Source organism: Pelobates fuscus, chromosome 2 (genome assembly GCF_036172605.1).
Source record: "Pelobates fuscus isolate aPelFus1 chromosome 2, aPelFus1.pri, whole genome shotgun sequence".
Classification (NCBI taxonomy): domain Eukaryota; kingdom Metazoa; phylum Chordata; class Amphibia; order Anura; family Pelobatidae; genus Pelobates; species Pelobates fuscus.
Genome location: NC_086318.1, coordinates 139,415,057 through 139,432,178, shown reverse-complemented (window position 1 = coordinate 139,432,178; position 17,122 = coordinate 139,415,057).

Sequence of the window (17,122 nt, the reverse complement as noted above, 5' to 3'; positions counted from 1 at the left end):
ACAAGGGCATACCATGCAATAAATGAGATTATTGGAATGGCAAGTCAGGAGTTCTCTAATTTTATATTTAGTTCCGTCTTTGCTAAAAAAATGATTCAAATGTCTCTTTTTGCTGGTAGTTCTTTTGCATGCTAGACAGCTTCCGCATCCAAAAAAACCCTTTTCTAAATTTAAAAATGTGTCATTGGTTTTTCTTTCTTTTAGGAAGCTGGATGTAAGTGCCGTGCGTAAATTGTCTACTCCCCTATGTATAAATCTGGGTCTTTCAGGGAGGAAGGTTTGTGCTACCGGGTCTTGAAGGAGAATGGGCCAGAATTTGGAGATGATATTTCTGACTTTATGATTTTGAGTGCTGTAATTGCATATGAAGGGGATTTCTTTAAGTTCATTATCCTTTTTTTCTTTGTATTTTAAGAGCTTTTCCCTCTCCATTATTTTTACCTCTTTCCTAGCTTCTTCCAATTTTATTTCCTCATATCCTTTCTCTATGAATTCTTGTTTGATCTTATTTGATTGGGTCTCAAAAGTAGTGAGATCCGTGCAGTTTCTGCGAATACGCAGGAATTGCCCTCTAGGGGCGTTCTCGAGCCAAGGGGCAAAATGACAGCTTTCTCTACCTATGAAACTATTAGCTTCTACCGTTTTGAAGTGATTTCTGGTCTTAATATTACCATCTTCTATATATATTTGTAGGTCCAGAAATATAATTTCTGATTTGCTCCAGTTGTTGGTAAGTGTTATCCCCCATGTGTTGTTATTGAGATAATTTAAAAATGTCACTAAATCTTCTTCCTCTCCTTCCCAAATAAAAAAGATGTCATCAATGTACCGGCCATAGGTGACCAAGCTCTGCCTCCAGCCATGCTGGCCGTAGATGAACTCTTCCTCCCAATGGGCCATAAATAAATTTGCATAGCTGGGGGCAAACTTGGTCCCCATGGCCGTACCATTGATCTGGAGATAGAACTCTTCTCCATACCAAAAAAAATTATTTTTTAGGATTAAATCCATACCTTCCAAAATGTAATCTATCTTAGTGCTTGTTAAATTTGAGGTATTGGTTAAGAAAAACTTAGTGGCATTACACCCGTAACTATGTGGGATATTGCTATAGAGGGCCGTAACGTCACTAGTGACTAAAAAACAGTTTGGGTTCCAAGAACATTCTTTTAAAATATTTAAAATGGAAATGGTATCTTTAATGTATGAGGTAGTTTTTTTAACGAGGGGTTGAAGGTGAATATCTACATATTGGGATAACCTACTTGATATTGAGTCTATTCCTGCTACAATGGGTCTCCCCGGAGGATTATTTACATCTTTATGAATTTTTGGTAAAAAATAAAATACAGGAATTTTTGGATATTTGATATTTAAAAAGTCGAATTCTTTTTCATTTAATATTTGTAACTCCTTTCCCTTGTTAAAAAAATTTAAAAAGTTTTGATTCATGTTGTTACTGGGGTTGTGATTGAGTTTTTGATATGTGTGTGTATCTGATAGTAGTCTTTCGGCCTCTTTGCAGTATAGCTCTTTTGACATTAAGACTATCCCCCCTCCCTTATCTGCCGGCTTTATAACCAGGTCAGTATCTGATTTTAAATCTTTCAGGGCTTGTCTCTCTTGCATGGTAAGATTATAGTTAAAATTATCTTTTTTCTCCAATTTTTTAATTTCCGTCATCACCATGGTTTCAAATGTGATCATTTTTTCAGAGATCATTTGTTTTGGATAAAATGTAGATTTTTCTTTCAATCTAGTGTGTCTTATTTCCTCCTCTTGATTATATTGTCGTTCTATAGGGTTCCTAGCAAAGTATTTTTTTAGGCACACATTTCTTTTAAATTTATTTAGATCTATATAAAATTCAAACTGGTTCAGAGGTCTATTTGGGGCAAATTTTAGGCCTTTTGTTAGCACTTTTTTATGATGTTCTGTTAGGATTTTCTGGCTTAAATTGAAGATCCCCTTTATGGGATCTAATTTCTTTGTGGCCTCTCTCGTTTTTCCTTTTTGGATATGTTTTCCTCCTCTGGTTCCTCTACACTCGAATTTCTTTGTCTTTTGTAAGGTGTTGTATTGTTTGTAGTGTCTTCCCTTTTGTGTCTCTCTTTTCCCCTGCTCCTCCAAAAATCCTGATCCTCAAATTCATCTAGAGTTAGGAATCTATTATGTATGGGTAGGGGTTCTCTCCTTTTCAGGAAATGGGCCGGTTCTTGGTATGGGGACCCATTTTCAATCTCCCTCCTTCCATTTCTTTCCTTTGGTCTCACATCTTTATAAGGAGGTCTCCTTTCGTTTCTCTCCCTCGATCTTTCTTCATATACTGATCTTTTTCTATAGTTTACTCTTTCCCATGGTTTTACATCATATGTTACTCTCCTTTCATCCCTTTCTCTCCCATAGTCAACCCTTTTTTGATATCTTTCTTTATTCTGGGCATATCGTATTCTGGGTCTGTCCCAGTTGTTTAAACGGGTTTGTTCATAATGATCATTATATCTCTGATTATATGATTTATTTTCCCTATATTTCGGATATATTCTTCTTTCTTTATCATCTCTTTGATTATCCGAATTTAGTCTCTCATTTGGGTCTCTTCAATTTAAGCCAGAAAATCCTAACAGAACATCATAAAAAAGTGCTAACAAAAGGCCTAAAATTTGCCCCAAATAGACCTCTGAACCAGTTTGAATTTTATATAGATCTAAATAAATTTAAAAGAAATGTGTGCCTAAAAAAATACTTTGCTAGGAACCCTATAGAACGACAATATAATCAAGAGGAGGAAATAAGACACACTAGATTGAAAGAAAAATCTACATTTTATCCAAAACAAATGATCTCTGAAAAAATGATCACATTTGAAACCATGGTGATGACGGAAATTAAAAAATTGGAGAAAAAAGATAATTTTAACTATAATCTTACCATGCAAGAGAGACAAGCCCTGAAAGATTTAAAATCAGATACTGACCTGGTTATAAAGCCGGCAGATAAGGGAGGGGGGATAGTCTTAATGTCAAAAGAGCTATACTGCAAAGAGGCCGAAAGACTACTATCAGATACACACACATATCAAAAACTCAATCACAACCCCAGTAACAACATGAATCAAAACTTTTTAAATTTTTTTAACAAGGGAAAGGAGTTACAAATATTAAATGAAAAAGAATTCGACTTTTTAAATATCAAATATCCAAAAATTCCTGTATTTTATTTTTTACCAAAAATTCATAAAGATGTAAATAATCCTCCGGGGAGACCCATTGTAGCAGGAATAGACTCAATATCAAGTAGGTTATCCCAATATGTAGATATTCACCTTCAACCCCTCGTTAAAAAAACTACCTCATACATTAAAGATACCATTTCCATTTTAAATATTTTAAAAGAATGTTCTTGGAACCCAAACTGTTTTTTAGTCACTAGTGACGTTACGGCCCTCTATAGCAATATCCCACATAGTTACGGGTGTAATGCCACTAAGTTTTTCTTAACCAATACCTCAAATTTAACAAGCACTAAGATAGATTACATTTTGGAAGGTATGGATTTAATCCTAAAAAATAATTTTTTTTGGTATGGAGAAGAGTTCTATCTCCAGATCAATGGTACGGCCATGGGGACCAAGTTTGCCCCCAGCTATGCAAATTTATTTATGGCCCATTGGGAGGAAGAGTTCATCTACGGCCAGCATGGCTGGAGGCAGAGCTTGGTCACCTATGGCCGGTACATTGATGACATCTTTTTTATTTGGGAAGGAGAGGAAGAAGATTTAGTGACATTTTTAAATTATCTCAATAACAACACATGGGGGATAACACTTACCAACAACTGGAGCAAATCAGAAATTATATTTCTGGACCTACAAATATATATAGAAGATGGTAATATTAAGACCAGAAATCACTTCAAAACGGTAGAAGCTAATAGTTTCATAGGTAGAGAAAGCTGTCATTTTGCCCCTTGGCTCGAGAACGCCCCTAGAGGGCAATTCCTGCGTATTCGCAGAAACTGCACGGATCTCACTACTTTTGAGACCCAATCAAATAAGATCAAACAAGAATTCATAGAGAAAGGATATGAGGAAATAAAATTGGAAGAAGCTAGGAAAGAGGTAAAAATAATGGAGAGGGAAAAGCTCTTAAAATACAAAGAAAAAAAGGATAATGAACTTAAAGAAATCCCCTTCATATGCAATTACAGCACTCAAAATCATAAAGTCAGAAATATCATCTCCAAATTCTGGCCCATTCTCCTTCAAGACCCGGTAGCACAAACCTTCCTCCCTGAAAGACCCAGATTTATACATAGGGGAGTAGACAATTTACGCACGGCACTTACATCCAGCTTCCTAAAAGAAAGAAAAACCAATGACACATTTTTAAATTTAGAAAAGGGTTTTTTTGGATGCGGAAGCTGTCTAGCATGCAAAAGAACTACCAGCAAAAAGAGACATTTGAATCATTTTTTTAGCAAAGACGGAACTAAATATAAAATTAGAGAACTCCTGACTTGCCATTCCAATAATCTCATTTATTGCATGGTATGCCCTTGTGGTTTACAATATATAGGGAAAACCACAAGGGCACTGCATATAAGAATTGAAGAACACGGAAGGAATATATCTAAAGGGTTTGAGAACCACAGTGTCTCGGCCCATTACAAAATTCACCACAATTGTGAAACAGCCGGCACCCAATTCTTTGCGATTAAAAAACTAGAAAAAGATTGGAGAGGAGGAAATTTTGACATAAGAATGAGTAAGAACGAGATGGAATGGATTTTTAAACTAAACACGCTCATCCCATATGGTCTTAACACGGACTTTGAGATGTGCCACTTTTTAAGATAAATATATGTTTTATTTCAATTTTAGGAGGTTATCGTTCTTATGATAGATTTTAATTAGGTCTTTGTATACCTTTGTAGTTCTGTTATTTTTATATATAGGATATTTTTATATATGCCCGTGTTTGCTGCTTATAGCTAGGATCCCTTAAGACTAAATTTATGCACTGTATGGTCCCAGTTATGTATACATTTCTATTAATTGCCTAGTTGCCACATTAGATCTCTCTATTAACACCCCGTTTGGACGTCTATAGCAAGGATTCACTATGGAAATAATTTATGCACTTTATGGTCCTGGTTATCTACACATGTAGACGATTCATTTCCCCTGCTGCTACAATGTTTCTATATAATACTACTGGTCTCTTTGCAATATATTTATGGCCCCATGCATTTAGAATCATATACATTTATCCCCCGCTTTTTAAGTATAAGATTTAGGAAAAATCAACCTTTCTCCTCATGTGAACCTTTGCCATTAAGAATGTATTGCTTTTCTTATCCCTACATCTATCCCTCATCATTGTGGAATGGTACCACACACTTCCGGATATCGGCCGAGTGAACCGCAAGGTGGAACGCATTACGTAACGGCCGAGAGACACGTGACCGGAAGTGATGCGGAAACCCGGAAATACACGAAAACGAGACGTGAATCGCAGGGCGTCACCGTTCCCATGGAGATAGCCCGCGAAATCACAGACTCTTAATTAAGGATTGGACTCTTAAAGACGTATAAAAGCAGGAACAGGTCCCAAAGAAGAAATAGAGACTTTTTTATCCAGTTGAAGAAGCTGTTGAAGCGAAACGCGTCCTGGAACTTGGAGAATACCGGTCTTTATTTATTTGGACTTTTTTATGCCCACACAGTGTTTTTATATTGCTATATATAGTTTTTTTATTGTTATAAATAGTTTTATGTAATAAATATACTTATATTTCTATAAACACTGGTGGCATTGTTCCTGCTCTCAAAGAAGGTGTGTGGTCCTTAACCACATACACCCGTGATCAGAGCCGATGTGGATGGCTCTGTGTCTGTGAGTACAAATCTGTTCTTTTTCACACACATTAGGAACCATACGGTACTGCACCATATATATGTTTTAACGTTTCAGAGTTTTAAAGACAACAATATCCAGCAAAAAGAAGGGATAGGGTCGCCTTCACGGACCCCACAGGCGATCAAATTGAGCTATACAATATTAGCTCTTCAAAGTGTGAGTGGGAATTTTCCCTCTTTATTCAAATCTATTTTTATTTTTGTCACAGTTTACACTATGTTTGGTATATTTTGTTTCTTTTTAAGGTACTGATTACCATCTTAGGACACCTTTGTATATACCTAAAAGGTACTGTTTATGCATATATTCACATGTCAAAGTTTATTCACCAATTGTAAATAGGAAAAAACACGATTGTTATAAATTCAACATCTTATAGCGCTTCACCAGTACACTACCACTGAACTCACTCTTAAAGATAAGAACTTGGTGTTAAAGCTGCTTATACGTTATTCACTTTTTGCAAAATAGCGCTAGTACTACCCTGTTTTGTTTGCACTTCTATTTTTGGTAATTTCTTCTTATCTTTTTACCTACTGTACTTAGCTGCTGCAATATTCAATATGTCACTATTTGATACTAGAAATAAAACATATATGGAAATGGAGACAGAGATAGCCAAATGGTCAGATTCACAATCAATTAGACAAAAAATAACATACAACAATGACGAACATTTAGAAAAATTGTTACAGAAAGAATTAAAAATAAAATGGGAAATAGCAACATTGGAAAAATATTTAAAAGAGGGCATCACCCCAAGAGGCTTAAGATATTTTAAAACTCCAACATTCGATAAAGACGTTACGAGTTTCATGGAGGAATGGAACAGTATGCTTGAAAACTTTTCGATAACCTCTATGAACCTCATTATAAAAAGAAGAAAAGAATACCTTAAAGAACTAGACTTAGAGATAAATAGAAGCCAAAATGCCATTCTTAATAAATTAAATCAAGAACAATTTGATTGTATGACACTGGAAATTAAAGAAAGTTTAGACAAATTAGAAAAAGAAGTCATAAATATAAAAAAGAACAAATATTTAAGAGACACGAGAGACTACAAGCTAAACCAAGTTAGAACATTTTCCAAATATAGCCATCCAAACAAGGACCCAGAAACTAGAGATAATCTAAAAAATCCAAACGAATACCCAAATGAGAGACTAAATTCGGATAATCAAAGAGATGATAAAGAAAGAAGAATATATCCGAAATATAGGGAAAATAAATCATATAATCAGAGATATAATGATCATTATGAACAAACCCGTTTAAACAACTGGGACAGACCCAGAATACGATATGCCCAGAATAAAGAAAGATATCAAAAAAGGGTTGACTATGGGAGAGAAAGGGATGAAAGGAGAGTAACATATGATGTAAAACCATGGGAAAGAGTAAACTATAGAAAAAGATCAGTATATGAAGAAAGATCGAGGGAGAGAAACGAAAGGAGACCTCCTTATAAAGATGTGAGACCAAAGGAAAGAAATGGAAGGAGGGAGATTGAAAATGGGTCCCCATACCAAGAACCGGCCCATTTCCTGAAAAGGAGAGAACCCCTACCCATACATAATAGATTCCTAACTCTAGATGAATTTGAGGATCAGGATTTTTGGAGGAGCAGGGGAAAAGAGAGACACAAAAGGGAAGACACTACAAACAATACAACACCTTACAAAAGACAAAGAAATTCGAGTGTAGAGGAACCAGAGGAGGAAAACATATCCAAAAAGGAAAAACGAGAGAGGCCACAAAGAAATTAGATCCCATAAAGGGGATCTTCAATTTAAGCCAGAAAATCCTAACAGAACATCATAAAAAAGTGCTAACAAAAGGCCTAAAATTTGCCCCAAATAGACCTCTGAACCAGTTTGAATTTTATATAGATCTAAATAAATTTAAAAGAAATGTGTGCCTAAAAAAATACTTTGCTAGGAACCCTATAGAACGACAATATAATCAAGAGGAGGAAATAAGACACACTAGATTGAAAGAAAAATCTACATTTTATCCAAAACAAATGATCTCTGAAAAAATGATCACATTTGAAACCATGGTGATGACGGAAATTAAAAAATTGGAGAAAAAAGATAATTTTAACTATAATCTTACCATGCAAGAGAGACAAGCCCTGAAAGATTTAAAATCAGATACTGACCTGGTTATAAAGCCGGCAGATAAGGGAGGGGGGATAGTCTTAATGTCAAAAGAGCTATACTGCAAAGAGGCCGAAAGACTACTATCAGATACACACACATATCAAAAACTCAATCACAACCCCAGTAACAACATGAATCAAAACTTTTTAAATTTTTTTAACAAGGGAAAGGAGTTACAAATATTAAATGAAAAAGAATTCGACTTTTTAAATATCAAATATCCAAAAATTCCTGTATTTTATTTTTTACCAAAAATTCATAAAGATGTAAATAATCCTCCGGGGAGACCCATTGTAGCAGGAATAGACTCAATATCAAGTAGGTTATCCCAATATGTAGATATTCACCTTCAACCCCTCGTTAAAAAAACTACCTCATACATTAAAGATACCATTTCCATTTTAAATATTTTAAAAGAATGTTCTTGGAACCCAAACTGTTTTTTAGTCACTAGTGACGTTACGGCCCTCTATAGCAATATCCCACATAGTTACGGGTGTAATGCCACTAAGTTTTTCTTAACCAATACCTCAAATTTAACAAGCACTAAGATAGATTACATTTTGGAAGGTATGGATTTAATCCTAAAAAATAATTTTTTTTGGTATGGAGAAGAGTTCTATCTCCAGATCAATGGTACGGCCATGGGGACCAAGTTTGCCCCCAGCTATGCAAATTTATTTATGGCCCATTGGGAGGAAGAGTTCATCTACGGCCAGCATGGCTGGAGGCAGAGCTTGGTCACCTATGGCCGGTACATTGATGACATCTTTTTTATTTGGGAAGGAGAGGAAGAAGATTTAGTGACATTTTTAAATTATCTCAATAACAACACATGGGGGATAACACTTACCAACAACTGGAGCAAATCAGAAATTATATTTCTGGACCTACAAATATATATAGAAGATGGTAATATTAAGACCAGAAATCACTTCAAAACGGTAGAAGCTAATAGTTTCATAGGTAGAGAAAGCTGTCATTTTGCCCCTTGGCTCGAGAACGCCCCTAGAGGGCAATTCCTGCGTATTCGCAGAAACTGCACGGATCTCACTACTTTTGAGACCCAATCAAATAAGATCAAACAAGAATTCATAGAGAAAGGATATGAGGAAATAAAATTGGAAGAAGCTAGGAAAGAGGTAAAAATAATGGAGAGGGAAAAGCTCTTAAAATACAAAGAAAAAAAGGATAATGAACTTAAAGAAATCCCCTTCATATGCAATTACAGCACTCAAAATCATAAAGTCAGAAATATCATCTCCAAATTCTGGCCCATTCTCCTTCAAGACCCGGTAGCACAAACCTTCCTCCCTGAAAGACCCAGATTTATACATAGGGGAGTAGACAATTTACGCACGGCACTTACATCCAGCTTCCTAAAAGAAAGAAAAACCAATGACACATTTTTAAATTTAGAAAAGGGTTTTTTTGGATGCGGAAGCTGTCTAGCATGCAAAAGAACTACCAGCAAAAAGAGACATTTGAATCATTTTTTTAGCAAAGACGGAACTAAATATAAAATTAGAGAACTCCTGACTTGCCATTCCAATAATCTCATTTATTGCATGGTATGCCCTTGTGGTTTACAATATATAGGGAAAACCACAAGGGCACTGCATATAAGAATTGAAGAACACGGAAGGAATATATCTAAAGGGTTTGAGAACCACAGTGTCTCGGCCCATTACAAAATTCACCACAATTGTGAAACAGCCGGCACCCAATTCTTTGCGATTAAAAAACTAGAAAAAGATTGGAGAGGAGGAAATTTTGACATAAGAATGAGTAAGAACGAGATGGAATGGATTTTTAAACTAAACACGCTCATCCCATATGGTCTTAACACGGACTTTGAGATGTGCCACTTTTTAAGATAAATATATGTTTTATTTCAATTTTAGGAGGTTATCGTTCTTATGATAGATTTTAATTAGGTCTTTGTATACCTTTGTAGTTCTGTTATTTTTATATATAGGATATTTTTATATATGCCCGTGTTTGCTGCTTATAGCTAGGATCCCTTAAGACTAAATTTATGCACTGTATGGTCCCAGTTATGTATACATTTCTATTAATTGCCTAGTTGCCACATTAGATCTCTCTATTAACACCCCGTTTGGACGTCTATAGCAAGGATTCACTATGGAAATAATTTATGCACTTTATGGTCCTGGTTATCTACACATGTAGACGATTCATTTCCCCTGCTGCTACAATGTTTCTATATAATACTACTGGTCTCTTTGCAATATATTTATGGCCCCATGCATTTAGAATCATATACATTTATCCCCCGCTTTTTAAGTATAAGATTTAGGAAAAATCAACCTTTCTCCTCATGTGAACCTTTGCCATTAAGAATGTATTGCTTTTCTTATCCCTACATCTATCCCTCATCATTGTGGAATGGTACCACACACTTCCGGATATCGGCCGAGTGAACCGCAAGGTGGAACGCATTACGTAACGGCCGAGAGACACGTGACCGGAAGTGATGCGGAAACCCGGAAATACACGAAAACGAGACGTGAATCGCAGGGCGTCACCGTTCCCATGGAGATAGCCCGCGAAATCACAGACTCTTAATTAAGGATTGGACTCTTAAAGACGTATAAAAGCAGGAACAGGTCCCAAAGAAGAAATAGAGACTTTTTTATCCAGTTGAAGAAGCTGTTGAAGCGAAACGCGTCCTGGAACTTGGAGAATACCGGTCTTTATTTATTTGGACTTTTTTATGCCCACACAGTGTTTTTATATTGCTATATATAGTTTTTTTATTGTTATAAATAGTTTTATGTAATAAATATACTTATATTTCTATAAACACTGGTGGCATTGTTCCTGCTCTCAAAGAAGGTGTGTGGTCCTTAACCACATACACCCGTGATCAGAGCCGATGTGGATGGCTCTGTGTCTGTGAGTACAAATCTGTTCTTTTTCACACACATTAGGAACCATACGGTACTGCACCATATATATGTTTTAACGTTTCAGAGTTTTAAAGACAACAATATCCAGCAAAAAGAAGGGATAGGGTCGCCTTCACGGACCCCACAGGCGATCAAATTGAGCTATACAATATTAGCTCTTCAAAGTGTGAGTGGGAATTTTCCCTCTTTATTCAAATCTATTTTTATTTTTGTCACAGTTTACACTATGTTTGGTATATTTTGTTTCTTTTTAAGGTACTGATTACCATCTTAGGACACCTTTGTATATACCTAAAAGGTACTGTTTATGCATATATTCACATGTCAAAGTTTATTCACCAATTGTAAATAGGAAAAAACACGATTGTTATAAATTCAACATCTTATAGCGCTTCACCAGTACACTACCACTGAACTCACTTTTAAAACTAATCATTGACATTGCAACATGATCATTTCACAGTTTAATTCAGGGGGTTGAAAGAATTTGGAAGGTGCATAGACATATTAAGGAACTGTTTTATATGATTGTGAACACACACACATGCAAAAGCATAGACATCAGATAACATTTCCAAGATCGACAACGTTTTGTTTAATGGAGTAGCTTTAATTAAAATACTTCTATTAAATTGTAGAAAGAATGTAATGATTTTTTATTGTTTTGACATCTTTCAGTTTTTTTTCCATTTAAATGTATAATTTAATTCCATATTTGCAAACAATTGATATATGTTATGTAATAAAGCTAATAATGTTAGCATACACTTAAATGTATATATATCATGCCCCTGCAGACTCACTGCTCATTTTTCTGCCATTCAGGAGTTTCTTTATACACCTTCCTGCATGTGACTTTGACAACATTTCTAAACACTTCCTTAAAAGGAATCTAGCTATTAAAGGTTCCTTTATTGCACATTCTGTTTAATCTAGAATTTAGTATCTCCTCCTCTGTTAATAACCTGCAACTGCCTGCAGCAGCCTCCTGTTTGTGATCAAAGTTCAATTTACAGAGCAGGAGATAAAAACTGCCAAAGCAAGTTTATCTCTTATATAAAATAAAACAATTTTTTCATATAAGCTGTGTCAGTCATAGACGGGGGAGGTGCGACTATGTCTGTATAATGAAAAGCAAAAATGATTTTTTAACTCCTAAATGGATGAGAATGGAGTCTGCAGGGGCATGATCTATACACTAAAACTGCTTCATTAAGCTAAGGTTGCTTTGATGCCTATAATATCCCATTGAGCTGATGAGTTATTCCAGATAAGCTATTTTAATTCGGGTTTTATCTTAACCCCAGGTTTGTATTCACTGCAGTTCACAATTTACGGAATAACTCTACTAGTCTACTAGTGAATAACCCTGACACTGTATACAAGTAAATGTGAAGGAATGCACCACATTGACTCTAATCCTGTATTATATTATATACAGATGCCTTTGATACAGCATGGGCAAGATATGATACATATACAGTTTATTCAAACCAACTGCAGGAGATAACACAATATGTATATTTGCTGTATAACTGATTGTTGAAGTTTATAATCCAGAAAAGTGAGTCAACAAAGTCACATATAGGAAATAGGGTAAGACTCTGCCTTCTGCTTAAAGTAATTCAAACTCATTGTTTCTCTGCACCCGACCAGCAACTGATTCTTAAAAGAGTTATCTGCAAAAAAGATACTTTCATGGTCTGGCGGGAGCAATGCCATGGGGGGTTTATATGGTATTGTTATAAAAGTACGCTCAATTCTTCTGCAATGACTTCTCACTGATTATCATAAATAGCAGAAACTAATCTTTCATTCACGGAGCAGGTTCCATCTGCCCTCAGCATTTGGTTACTAAAACCTTCAAAAGGCACGACCCTCCCCTTGCACAATATCGGAAGTTTATATAGCCTGCACGTCTATAAACTTTCTAAAGAAACACAAACAGGGCGAGGATTAACATAACTTACTTGTGTCCGAAGCAAACAGATTTCTTTCACTTCTATGGGTCAGAATCAAATGATTTTTTTTCTTCCAAGCAGCAGGTCATAACTTCTATAGATGAAAAAATTTAAGAACAGCAACGGAAAAGTCTTTTATGTAAATAATTGTAATAAATAAGTTTGCAAATTGTTTGTTAAAAACCGGATGATTATTTGTGTCTTAAGTCTAAATCCCATTCACGGCCTAGCACCAGAGGTGTCTGATTTGGTCACGGACAATCCGCAAAGCACCCAAGGTGAGATTACCAATTCCTCTGAAATAGCAAAGGCAGAGGTAGTGCTTAAAATGGGGATAGGCAACCTTCGGCACTCCAGATGTTGTGGACTACATCCTCCATAATGCTCTTACACCCATAATGCTGGCAAAGCATCATGGGAGGCGTAGTCCATAACATCTGGAGTGCCGAAGGTTGCCTATACCTGGCTTAAAACATGATATCAGATAAGTGATGGTCTAACACATGGGACACCAACCTATGGGCAACAGGCCGAATAAAGCCCAATACCTGCAAGTGTCAAGCCCACGAATGCCTATCCCTGCAGGTGCCAAGCCTGCAAATGCAGGATTAGGATGCAAAAACTTTCACTATAGCAGAGCAAACACCTGCTTACCCTCACAACAGATGTCTGCTCTCTTTGCTGGTGTTTTAACATTTTTGGGCACAGCCTATCTTGAAATCGGCAGAATCATATTTTTTTCTCTCTCTCATTTGTTTACATCATGTGACCGCATGAAGTGCTAAGCACAATTACGGTAATTGGTCTGCACTTGTCCCACCTTCCTTAGACTACATGTCAATCATAACCATGTGATCGCGATCATGATGCCTACATGCACTTCAGGGAAATGTAGTTTCTCCCCCATATATCAATGTATTTTTAATGTTTTGATGATTTTAAGATTATTTTGTTTAAATTAGAGTCTATATTCTGTATTATCTCATACACAATGTTTGAAATGGATTTTTTGACAACAACTGTGTTTTTTATAATATGCTATCAGTTGATAAATGCAATATATATGTGAATGAAGGTCATGTGACCCAATGATGTCATATTTCTGTGACTTTTCTTGAAAATGATCATTTATTACAAAGCCCTATAAATAGGGTTACATGTAGGACCGGTTTTTATCATTTGAGAAAGCCTATGGGTGAAACGCTTTGTGATTATATAGAAGGACTTTTAAAATGTTTTTATTTTGTATGGCACTCCCTCCACATATCCCATAAGCGAGGATTGTATCGCTGTACGCCATTCACACCAGAGCTGGCCATAGCTCTTTTAAATGTGAGTTCTTTACCTTCTACTATTATTTTACCCTTTGGATTTTAGACTTATTGCACTACTGGCTGCCCCTGTCTAATTGTTTTTCATATATGCGAAAAAAAAGCATTTGGGTATAATCTGGTATTTACAAAAGGATCACTACCTACTGAGAAAGGCATGAAAGGTATGTTCCCCCAATTGCTTTTTTCTATGTATGTTTGTCATCCAGACTAGATACCTTATGGTTCAGGATGCAAATTATTGTTCACTTGCTTTTTTTTTCATCAGTCTTGAGAGAAGTAAGTCTTCTCTTGGCTTGTCTGTCACAGTGTACAGATTAGTTGGCTTACCTGCAAACCAATCAGAGCACTCTAACTCATATTGCATAGCGTAGGGAATTTTCCTATGCAATGTAATAGCTGAAATAGTCTGATCAGGGGTCCGGTTGGGTGCTGTGCCCCTTTAGCAGCTCAACCAGACCCATTCATTTTGTCATCCGGTGCTGGGAGGAAGTGATTACCCATTGATTTCTCCCAGCTTACAGACTGTGCAGGTTAGGAGAAAGGAGGGGACACAGAGAGCAGAGGAGGGAGCGCATTTTAGACAGCCTGGGCAAACTCAGACTCCCATCAGCCTCAGAAAGCCCAGGGAAGCCATACTTCTGCACCCAAAAATTATTAAAGCAGGGGGGTTGCAAAGAATATGTGACTGTGCATACATCCCAGAATTCAAACATCCACAATACAAACACACTACATGCAAACTCACCCCTGTATTAAAACACCAACACTACAAACAAGTACACCTTGCTTTCAAGTGGTTACAATACATATTAATACACAACTACATTCAAATGCCAACACTAAACACAAATAGAGCCCTACAACCACATACATACTCCATACAAAAATATTCTTATATTCAAACACACAAACACTGCTCACAAATGAAACCATGTAAGAATGGGCAGATGGCAATGCATTGTGGGAGATGTACGACCGGTGGGAATCTACCTGTTTACCACCCTTGCACTGGAGGAAGGCCGAAAAAACGTCTTTCACCAGGATCCTCTCTACATTAGTTCCACCCCTGTACACAATCATACACTCACAAACACACACAATTACACACACTAGTGCCTGTAGTGTTTAAGTGCCTCCTCATTATCACGTGTACAGGGTTATTCAATAATGTGAGAATTCAAAGGGAATTTCAAATTTAAGGCGAAAACAGCTGAAATAAAAACACAATTTAGTGAGATTTTTTTCTGATTCTGCCTAAATGTTACAATTCACTTTGAATCGCTGGTGATTTTTCCTTTATTGACTAACCCTGGTAGTTTATGTCACAAGTGAAGTATAAGATCAGGGTGACTTGTCTCTAACGTGACTACAGATGCAGTCTGCTACTACGGTTGCTACAAATGTAATGCTCTATGTACAGTGCCAGGGGAGAATCTGTGCAGTTGCCAAACCCAAGAACTATTAGGGACTATGACATATTTCCAGGGAGCTGAACATGGGCTCTTGGCGCGAGATAAAAGTGATAATAGCCCTTCATAAATTTCTTTCTTAGATTACAAGAACAGGGAAGGTTCTGCTTTGAAGGTCATGTCTTGATACATGGAACTTCAGAGATTCATGCACATTACATTAACCCTTGTGTGTCAGGAAACACATTATTTTCAAAATCATTAAGTAAGTACTGAAAATATATTCAGGTCCATTTACTGCTTACAAAAATAAGGTCATTACGATAACATTTTTATATACTGTATATTTCAGTGAACGATGATTATTCATGAAACGTAGCTTGGGGAATTGTCCATTTTTTGTTCACATACAACATTTCTGCAGAATCTTGCAGTTCATGGAAATATGCATTTTAGCTTGTTTCAAATTAATCTTCCTGTACATGAAGGTTTCGAATGTTGATTTCAAATGTAATGCTAAGGTTTATGGATGTTATTGAGAGATAAAGAGTTCAAGAGTTTTTTTTTTTTTTACCAATTTTTCTTTTTCTCCGTTTCTACAAGTTTTCAAAATGTCAAAATATTATTCTTTTTACTTGTACACACAAAATCATTAATATTCATCAGACTAAAAAAAAAAAGAACAATGAGGTCTGTGGAAAAGGAGTAAATGCTTAAAGATTATCCACGTCAGACAGACTACTAGGACCTAAATATTTGCTAAATAAATCCCAAGAGTTAAATACAACTTAACTTTTATTGGTAAAAATAAAAACTAGAACTAAATAAATATATACAAGCAAAAAAAAAAAAATGTTGCTGCAATGTGATATACACTGTCTGTATAATGGAATAATAAACAAAGTAGCAATGAAAAGAAACACAGCAGTGATAAGGTGAAGGAACGTTTCACTTCATTAATTAGCAAGAGTAGCAACAGGGTAGTATACACGGTAGAGACTGGAGCTCACAGTCTGGCCTAACACTCTGACAGCTGCAAACCAACGATCTAGGTAAACTGAGCCAATGTGGTGCTGTACCTATACGAGGGAAGAAGGGAAAATACCTATACTGGCCCCTCGTGCCTTCGAGGGCACCCCCAGTCTATGCCCCTCCTCAAATAACAAAGTAGGCAGTAGTTTTAGAAGGGAACCAGCAGCTGTGGAGAGAAACTACCTGAATCGGGAGAAACAGGAAATATATAAAGTATAATACAAAAAAATCAACTTCCCAACCTATCAGATTAAAGAAACAGACTGGATAGCTGTTCTGATAACCATTGAGGCTACATCAGCTTTGGGAACATAGTTAGAGCCCCTCAGAGCATTGGACAGAAATCCCATTGCGTCAACACTCGCCT